This window comes from Culex quinquefasciatus, chromosome 1, assembly GCF_015732765.1.
Source record: "Culex quinquefasciatus strain JHB chromosome 1, VPISU_Cqui_1.0_pri_paternal, whole genome shotgun sequence".
NCBI lineage: Eukaryota > Metazoa > Arthropoda > Insecta > Diptera > Culicidae > Culex > Culex quinquefasciatus.
In genome coordinates, this window is record NC_051861.1 from 38,194,098 (window position 1) to 38,204,856 (window position 10,759).

Below are 10,759 nucleotides of genomic sequence, written 5' to 3' on the forward strand. Positions count from 1 at the left end.
GAGCGCGATCGGAGAAGGTCAACAAGAAGTACGAAGCAAACACGCCCAAACCCAGCAAGCACACCCAAACACGTGCCGAATCCGAGTGATCGTCGATCTAGACCGGATATCCCTTTACCCAGCAGATCCTGGGGTAAGTCGAGGCCCACCCAGTGCGGTCGTCGCAGCATACCCGAACTGGTGGACAACCCCCTCGGCGCCCCTGAGGCCGGAAGAGGGACGGACGAGGAGCTACGGCTCTATTCCCCTGAGCGAAATCACGAGAAGGCCGTCAGCAAGAATTAAGCAGCAAACACCAAACACGCGCCGAACTCGAGCGATCGTCGATCCAGACCGGACATCCTTTACCCAGCAGATCCGGACAAGGAGCCACGGCCCTATTCTCCTGATAGTGGGTTGAGAAGATCAATAATGGCGAGACGAGACACCCACCCACTCGAAAACATGGGCCTCCCCAGACTACGATCGACTACAAAAGGAACTCTTTTGGAGGTATCGGACAGGGAGAGGAATCACGGACTATACCATCAAGACACAGTAGCTTAAAAGCCCTACAGCCCTTCTCACGAACAACAACAAAAAGTAGTAGGGCAAATCTGTACTGGCCGTCCAATGGAACATGAACGGGTACTGGAGCAATCTGGGTGATCTGGAAATGATAGTTCAGGAATACCAACCACAAATCCTGGCAATACAGGAGCCGCATCGGGTGAAGGATTCTGATATGGATAGGACACTCGAGGCCAATATCAGTGGACCAAAAACGAACAAAAATCTTTATCACTCCGTTGCCATCGGAATTCGAAAAAATATAACGTGCACTAGAATCCAGCTGACACCGACCTGCCAATCGTTGCTGTAAGAATTACAGTTCCATTCACCGTTTCTGTCGTTTGCGGTTATTTACCGAACGGAAAAATCGAAGACCTTGAAGAGAAACTTACGAGGCTGCTCAATGGACTTCCGTCTCCTATCATTGCCTTCTTTGATGCCAACGGCCATCATCACAATTGGGGAAGCGCCATGTGTAATACCCGAGGTACGCAAATTTCAAATGCCATCGAATCTGTCGGGCTAGCTGTACTCAACACAGGTCAAACAACCCGGACTAGCGGAAACCGGCAAACAGCAATCGACATTACGCTGGCTAGCCTTAACATAATCAACCGTTTGCTGTGGAGAGTTGAAAGAGATCCCCGTGGAAGCGACCATCACCCAATCATTCTAGAACACGACCGAACACCTCCAGAAACAACACGACGACCTCGCTGGATGTACCATAGAGCTGACTGGTCTGAGTTCCAAAACCAAATCGGCATTTCCTGTCTGATATCACCTCCTTCTAGTTTTGAAGATTTTACCATGATCATTCTAAAAGCTGCCGAGAAAAGCATCCCTCGCACTAGCTCGAAGCCTGGACGTAGAGCACTACACTGGTGGAGCGACGACACGAAGAAAGCGGTGAAGGCGAGACGGAAAGCACTTCGTACTATGCAGCGTGCTACGAAGCGTTTCCCAGCGGATCACCCTGATTACTTGGTAGCATGCGAGCAGTACCGTCTCAAAAGGAACATGTGTCGGCAAGTTATAAGGGACGCGAAACAAAACAGCTGGAAGGATTTCATCGATGGAATAAACGCCAACCAATCAGCCTCCGAACTCTGGTCGCGTGTTCGAGCTCTTCAGGGAAGCAGAAACTACAATGGTATTACTCTTCAGCTACCGAATGGGCCAACACAAGATCCTGCGATTATTTCCGAGACCCTTGGGGAATACTTCGCTGATCTCTCATCATTGAAAAGATACCCCACCAAATTAAAAACCGCCGGTGTCTCGCTCAACAGTCTATTCCAAATCCCTGTTCCAAACAGCTGTGCTCACCCGTCGTTTAACCGAAACTTCACCCTGTCAGAACTTAATTTCGCCCTACAACGCTGCCAAGGTAGCTCAGCCGGTCCGGATGAAATTGGTTATCCAATGTTGAAGAACCTGCCGTTGGATGCAAAATTAACTTTTCTGGAACAGCTGAACAACATCTGGCACACCGGAAATCTACCTGAAACATGGTCCAACAGCCTAGTAGTGCCCATTCCTAAACAAGGAAAATCTGGCAAATCGCCGGCCGATTTCAGACCAATCTCTCTAACATGCTGTGGATGCAAAGTTCTTGAACGCATGGTGAACCGCAGACTGATGGGATATCTCATCGACAATGACCTGCTAGATGATCGACAGCATGGTTTTCGTCCCGGAAGAGGTACAAACATATATTTCGGGCAACTGGGTGAAATTCTTCAAACAGCAATGGTACAAGGAAATCACGTTGAACTAGCTGCACTTGACCTCTCAAAAGCATATAATCGGACGTGGACTCCTCGAGCTATCAGGAAGCTGATTGACTGGGGACTTGGAGGAAGAATCATTAAGTTCCTGCTCAGTTTTCTTCAAGGCCGTTCGTTCCGTGTCATTCTGGGAAACCATCGATCTTCTACTTTCCCAGAGGAGACTGGCGTACCCCAAGGATCAATCATCGCAGTTACGCTGTTTTTGATTGCAATGCACGGCCTAGATCGCTGGCTTCCGAAAAACATCTACGTGCTCATGTATGCAGACGATATTTTGCTCGTAGCAGTAGGAAAATATCCTAAACGAGTCCGTCGAACGCTTCAAGCCGCCGTAACCGGAATAGAAAAGTGGACTGTAAATGTCGGGTTTGATCTGTCCCCGGAGAAAAGCACAATAACCCACATATGCCCACATCGCCACAAACCTCCTAAGAAACAGGTCAAAACAACCTCCGGAAAGATGCCATTCAAAAAAACCGTTAAAATCTTAGGAATCCGGATAAATCGAACCTCAGCTATCGAGAACACTTCCAAGACGTTAAAAACAGCTGTAAATCTCGTCTGAACCTGCTTCGTGTAATTTCTGGTCCACACAGGTCAAACAATCGGAGATCTCTCTTGCGAGTTGCGAGCGCTATCGTTTGGAGTCGGCTAACATATGGCATGGAATTGTTTTGCACAGCCCGCAGTTCACTCATCGATATACTTGGACCCACGTATAACAACTCCATTCGTTTAGCCGCAGGTCTTCTACCTTCCACCCCTGGCGACACAGCAGCTATAGAAACTGGCCTGCTACCATTTAGATATCTGGTCAGTGAGGTACTATGCCGTCGAGCAATCAGCTTTTCGGAAAGAACATCTGGAAATCAGAAGGTCTGTCTGCTTGCCGAAGGAGACAGAGCCTTCAGGGAAGTTACCCATCAGGGACTCCCCCCGGTTGCCAGGGTCCATTGGGTGGGAGTTAGGAGATGGGACCAGCGTTCAATCCAATTCGAAAATTCGATCCAACGAAGATTCCGAGCCAAGGACAGGTCACCACTTCTACGCCCATGTGTCGCAAGCCTACTGTCTACAAGATATGGGTTCTTCAGGCATCGCTATACGGATGGGTCCAAAACATCAGAAGGGGTTGGATTCGGAATTGCGGAGCTAAGTTCGGGACTGTCATTTAGATTACCAGACATTTGTTCAATATTTTCAGCAGAGGCAGCAGCCATATTGGAAGCAGCAACGATTCCATCTGACGAACCCGTTTTGATAATCACCGATTCACGCAGCGTCGTTGAGGCCCTTAAGAACCCCAACACACAGCACCCATGGATCCAGGAAATCCTAAAATCATCACAAGAAAACACCACCATCATGTGGGTACCTTCCCATCAAGGAATCCCAGGGAACGAGAGGGCAGATCAGTTGGCCATGGTGGGCCGCACTGGTCCAATGTACAGAAACAGTAAAGAAGTCCCAGCACAAGATTTGAAAAAATGGATCCATTCATCAGTCCGGTCAGCTTGGGAAAATGAATGGAGACGTACCCGAGGACCACCCATACGAATGATAAAAGATACCACTCTTCGGTGGACAGACGTTGAAAACTGGAAGGATCAACAAATACTAACAAGGATGCGATCGGGGCATACACGCGTTAGTCACGATTTCAGTAACTCAACAAATTTTCGCAAAAATTGTATGACCTGTGGAGTACGATTATCGGTGCAGCATATCATCAGTGTATGTCCAGAATATCAAGCCGCCAGACTGCAAAATTCAATCAGCTCCAGCGTTAGAGAAGCGTTGAGCAACGACCCTGTGGCAGAACAACTAATGCTCAATTTCCTCAAAGATGCGGACCTATACCATAACATATAACTGTTAAAAATACTTTGTAATTGAACTCGGAAGGGCCTCTCATTGTGAAGCCCTTTTTCCTTAAACTGAGCTGAACCAGCCTCCGGCTGTTAGCTCATTAATAAAGATAAATAATAATAAGTGCTGAGTCATCGTCTAAAAATAGACGGCGTCTTATCTCGCCCAGCAAAATGAAGTCGATAAAGTAGTCGGTTTCGATGAGAAAAAGTGGAAAACGTGGTCAAAAATAGCGACGCCATCCCCTATCGGATGAGGAAGTAAAATGTCGGTCCCGGCCTTGGTTGTTAGGCCGTTAAGTCATTCCAGGTGTAGGAGTCATCTCCATGCCATAAGTACAAACAACACACCAAACCAAGCCTACTCCGGTGGAATCACTGGCGGCGGTTGGACCCACAATCCAAAGGTCGTCAGTTCAAACACTGGGGTGGAAGGTCCCTTGAGTAAAAGAGGTTTTGGTGCTTTCCCCATTCAAGCATTCGGACTTCTAGGTTCGAGAAACTTGCAATAGAGACCACAAAAGACCCGGGGTCGTTAATAAGTTAAGGATGGTTTGATTTGATTTTTTGATTTGATGCCTATCCTGGAAATTTCAGAAAAGTTGGTTTGATGTCCCCAAAACATATCAGAAAAAATAAAATAGTGTTTTATTTACTATTCATGTTTTGAGCATGAGCATGAGAGACCACCCATGGTTGTCCTTCTCCGTTGCTGAACAGGACCGTAATATCCCATCAGCACAACTGGTCACACGCTTCAACGATCAAATGATGTTTCCCTTATCAACAGCATGCATGAATGCGCTGAAAAGATAAAACATCACGATCATCAAAACTAGAGCCGGTGCGAATAGGAAACAGTCGTTGGCCACCAACGGCGCCCGCCATGTCAGTTTGTAGATCTCGAGGGGATGGGACGGGAATGTTAGTTAGCACAGGCTGCTACCAAGGGTGGGTCTATACGATATCCACACCCCGCGCGTGCCGGAAAACTACTTCTACTTGGGATTTTGTTAGTGGGGAAGGGTAATGGCCAGGATTCATCATAGAGGATGATGATGCGACCCAATCAATAAAATTTGTTTAATGGTGTGATGGATTATGAATTCTCAAGGCAAACAATCGGATGATGGATGAGACTATTCCCGGTTATTTGGTGTTGAGTTTAACACAAATGATTCAATCTTAGACAGCCGGCTGTGGAAAGATAGAATCAAATTATGTGTGATTAAAAGGTGAAATATTAAACTCAGCGTAACATATTTACGTAGAGTTGCCCTGAGACTATTTATACTTTTAAATTATTATAAGATGAGCGACCAATTAATGACTGAAGAGTTATGATGTTATCTGAAGGACTTAAACAATCGCGTTGAACCAATATTTGTCGCCGTGATTCGCGGGAAACGAATGGTCGAATTGAATGATAATTTATATTTTGCTGACGCAATTTAAAAAGAATCTTCCCGTGAAACAATTGCAAATCATAGAACAAAGAAATCCGACTGTGATGTGCAAATACATGACTAACGAGAAAAACACACCGACGACGATGGACGAAAACGGAACGCGAAAATAAATGCGTCCCGACGGACAGGCACCTCGAAACGAACTGGCTCAGCTCTGCTGTCATCGTGACAACCAGAGCTAGCCGCACCTTCACACACACACACACGCACGAACTCACCCGAAATATACAGCGAACGAGGATCGACGAAAACGGAACGCGAAAAAAAATGCGTCCCGACGGACAGGCATCGCGAAATGAACTGGCTCAGCTCTGCTGTCATCATGACAACCAGAGCTAGCCGCACCTTCACACACACGCACGAACTCACCCGAAATACACACCGACGACGATCGACGAAAACGGAACGCGAAAAAAAAAAAATGCGTCCCGACGGACAGGCACCGCGAAACGAACTGGCTCAGCTCTGCTGTCATCGTGACAACCAGAGCTAGCCGCTTCTTCACACACACACACGCACGAACTCACCCGAAATACACACCGACGACGTTCGACGAAAACGGAACGCGAAAAATGCGTCCCGACGGACAGGCACCGCGAAACGAACTGGCTCTGCTCTGCTGTCATCGTGACAACCAGAGCTAGCCGCACCTTCACACACACGCACGAACTCACCCGAAATACACACCGACGACGATCGACGAAAACGGAACGCGAAAAAAAATGCGTCCCGACGGACAGGCACCGCGAAACGAACTGGCTCTGCTCTGCTGTCATCGTGACAACCAGAGCTAGCCGCTTCCACACACACACACGCACGAACTCACCCGAAATACACACCGACGACGTTCGACGAAAACGGAACGCGAAAAATGCGTCCCGACGGACAGGCATCGCGAAATGAACTGGCTCAGCTCTGCTGTCATCGTGACAACCAGAGCTAGCCGCACCTTCACACACACACGCACGAACTCACCCGAAATACACACCGACGACGATCGACGAAAACGGAACGCGAAAAAATGCGTCCCGACGGACAGGCATCGCGAAACGAACTGGCTCAGCTCTGCTGTCATCGTGACAACCAGAGCTAGCCGCACCTTCACACACACACGCACGAACTCACCCGAAATACACACCGACGACGATCGACGAAAACGGAACGCGAAAAAAATGCGTCCCGACGGACAGGCACCTCGAAATGAACTGGCTCAGCTCTGCTGTCATCGTGACAACCAGAGCTAGCCGCACCTTCACACACACACACGCACGAACTCACCCGAAATACACACCGACGACGATCGACGAAAACGGAACGCGAAAAAAAATGCGTCCCGACGGACAGGCATCGCGAAACGAACTGGCTCAGCTCTGCTGTCATCGTGACAACCAGAGCTAGCCGCACCTTCACACACACACACGCACGAACTCACCCGAAATACACACCGACGACGTTCGACGAAAACGGAACGCGAAAAAAATGCGTCCCGACGGACAGGTACCTCGAAATGAACTGGCTCAGCTCTGCTGTCATCATGACAACCAGAGCTAGCCGCACCTTCACACACACACACGCACGAACTCACCCGAAATACACACCGACGACGATCGACGAAAACGGAACGCGAAAAAAATGCGTCCCGACGGACAGGCACCGCGAAACGAACTGGCTCTGCTCTGCTGTCATCGTGACAACCAGAGCTAGCCGCACCTTCACACACACACGCACGAACTCACCCGATTTTATTTACTATTCATGTTTTAGAGACAAAAACTAAAATTAAAAATCACAAAAATTTTAGTACCGTGTATAATTTGTTTCAGTGTAGTCCTTATCCATACCCTGTTTGAAAAATGTCGCACGTCGTACGAGTTGTCACACGGTTTTGATTTTACCGTTTCGATATCGATTGGTCGAAAGGACGACAAACGTACGACAAACGTACGACAAACGTACGACAAACACTCGACCTGCCCGACATTGTTTTTTCCATCGATTTACCTTCAATTCGACGTCGATTATCGTCGACGCAAACAGTTTGACAGTTCTCTTCAGTTGATCTTGTTCGGACTTGATTGCAACCGAGTCGAACCGAGTTGTTGGTTTTAGGCTTTGGGAGGATTTGGGACAGTTTAAAGGTAAGTTGCGTTCTAGGTTGAACTACTTTTTCAGCTGGAAAGTTCCGGACGGAGTGGGCGACCGGCCGAATCAAAGTGTCTTGTTTTCCAGATTTCGGTGTTCGTAGCGGTTTAGGAGAAAGAGGAGGAGGAGGAGGACGGGAAATATGGTTTACTCGGCGGGCCATTCCAGTAGACGGGACGGGAAGGAACCAGTTTGCGATCGAGGAAGTGGTTGGTGAGTCATGTTTTAGAAACGATGGAGGAGGTGTGCTGAAAGTGCGATTGGACGATCGAAATTAAAAATAAGATGAATAGAACATCACAAATTCTTAACTTTTCAATCCAATAATTTCAAACAGAGAAATAAAAAAAATCTAAAATGCTGAAGCTTAAAAAAAACTTCAACGCTGATTTGACTTGATAATTGTAAATTAAATTATAAAGTTGTTTTTCCTTATTTAAAATTCTAGCATTTCAGAACTTAAGAATGCAAGAATTTGAAAATTCTAAATTTATTTAATTTCTTGATATTGTGCAAATTTTTTTTAAAAATATTTTTTTATGAATTTATTATTTCTTAAAATTCTCAAAGTCTTCAAATATTAAAAAAAAATGAAATTCTAAAATATGAAAATTAAGAAATTGACAAAAAATTAAATACTAAAAATCCCTTATTCTTAAATACTAAAATTCTTAAATTCATAAATAATAAAAATCTAACATTATAAAGTTCTTAAATTCCCAAAACGTTAATCGCACGAGTTGGAATTTTGAATTCGAAAATTCTAAAAATTGTAAATTCTAAAAATACTAAAATTCAAATAATTCATAAATTTAAATAAAAAAATACAAATTCTAAAAATTTAAAAAAATTGGAGAAATGAAAAAAATACAAAGTACAAAAATTATAAAAAATAAAAAACAAAATATATTTTTTTAAGTTTTAAAAATGTTAAAGTTTTTAATCTCTTTTAAATATTTTTAATATTTAGAAATTCTTAAATTTTAAAATTTTAAATTGGAAAAAATCTACAATCTATCATTTTTGAAAATTTTCAAGGATTTTACAATGTAAAAATAAAAAAAAATGGTCTAATAAAAAACAGGAGTTAGGAGTTTTAGAATTTTAGAATTTTAGAATTTCAGAATTTTAGAATTTTAGAATTTTAGAATTTTAGAATTTTAGAATTTTAGAATTTTAGAATTTTAGAATTTTAGAATTTTAGAATTTTAGAATTTTAGAATTTTAGAATTTTAGAATTTTAGAATTTTAGAATTTTAGAATTTTAGAATTTTAGAATTTTAGAATTTTAAATTTTAGAATTTTAGAATTTTAGAATTTTAGAATTTTAGAATTTTAGAATTTTAAATTTTGAATTTTGAATTTTAGAATTTTAGAATTTTAATTTTAGAATTTTAGAATTTTAGAAATTTTAGAATTTTAGAATTTTAGAATTTTAGAATTTTAGAATTTTAGAATTTTAGAATTTTAGAATTTTAGAATTTTAGAATTTTAGAATTTTAGAATTTTAGAATTTTAAAATTTTAGAATTTTAGAATTTTAGAATTTTAGAATTTTAGAATTTTAGAATTTGATGATGAGATGATGATTTGATTGATGAGATTGGGTGATATAAAAATGCTGATATTTGTAAACGTTTGATCATTAAATGTTTTTAGCATTCTCAAATTTGTTACAATTAAAAAAAAATAATATTTTCAGATTTTAAAACTATTTGCAATAATCTGAGTTTTGTACGTTTTTTTTATTTAATTATTTTAGATGTTTTCATTTGTAATTGATTATTTTTTCAAAACAATCAATGCGCCACTGGTTTCCTATGTACATAGGACCTTTTGTAAAAGTAAGCAAGAATTCATAAATTTAGTTTTTCTTTTACAGTTCAAAAATACATATTTGAAATTTTATTATTATTATTATTGAAATCAGAATTTAATTTATAAATTCTTGCCAATTGTTGACTGATGATGTATTTTTTCAGGCAACAAACATATTCCAATCTGATCCTGCCGGAAACCATGCGTCCCCGGTCCCGCGGCTTTCGTAGAACCTACGGAAGCAGCCACGTTTTCTCGTACTCGTACTCCACAAACCCACGTTGTCTCGTACTCCGGTAAACATCAATCCGTCGGAGATCCAAGATTGGCGTCGCATCCGGGTTTCGATCAGCTCGTCGAGGAGCAAAAGTCCAACACGACCAAGATGCTGCCACGGCCGCCTCAGAAGAACACCAACATCCAAGCCGGAAGCTGCGGCAAGGCAATCCCGAAGAAAGCCAAGTTGAGAAGAATCGGCGATTCGCAATTGAAATTAGGTGAACAAATGAATATTTTGTAAAATTTTACAGATTGAATAAAAAAAAACAACAAAAACAAAACAACAGTTTTTTCAACTGCAACATAACCTAAAAATACGAAATGACAGCACACGACAATAGCACGACATTCTAAATAACAAAACCGTGCGACGTCAGTCGATTGTCGTACGACAATGTCGTACAATTTCGATCATCGATCGCACGACAAATACGACATTTTGGTGCAAAAACGTATGACATTCGTGCGAAAGTCACACGACATTGTCGTGCGACGTCGTACAATTGCACGGACGACAAACGACGGACGTCTGACGGACTTTTCAGTCAGGGTACCTACACCCAAAACTGGCAGCGCTAGTCCGAGAGAATGATGGTCTCGAGTCGAGAGAATAGTGGTGCCATTCACGGACGCAGAGAACACAGCTCGAGATGGGCGATAGAACTATTCTCTCTAGGTTCATTTGCAAAAAAAAAGTTCATCCGTCAAACAAAAAACCAAAAGTGTCGACAACGGGAATCGAACCAGAGACCTTTGATAAACCAATCCAATGACTAAGCTGCCTCGGCCACCACTGCTTGGTGACCAAGGAGAAGTCAGAAGTCGATGTATGACACTTG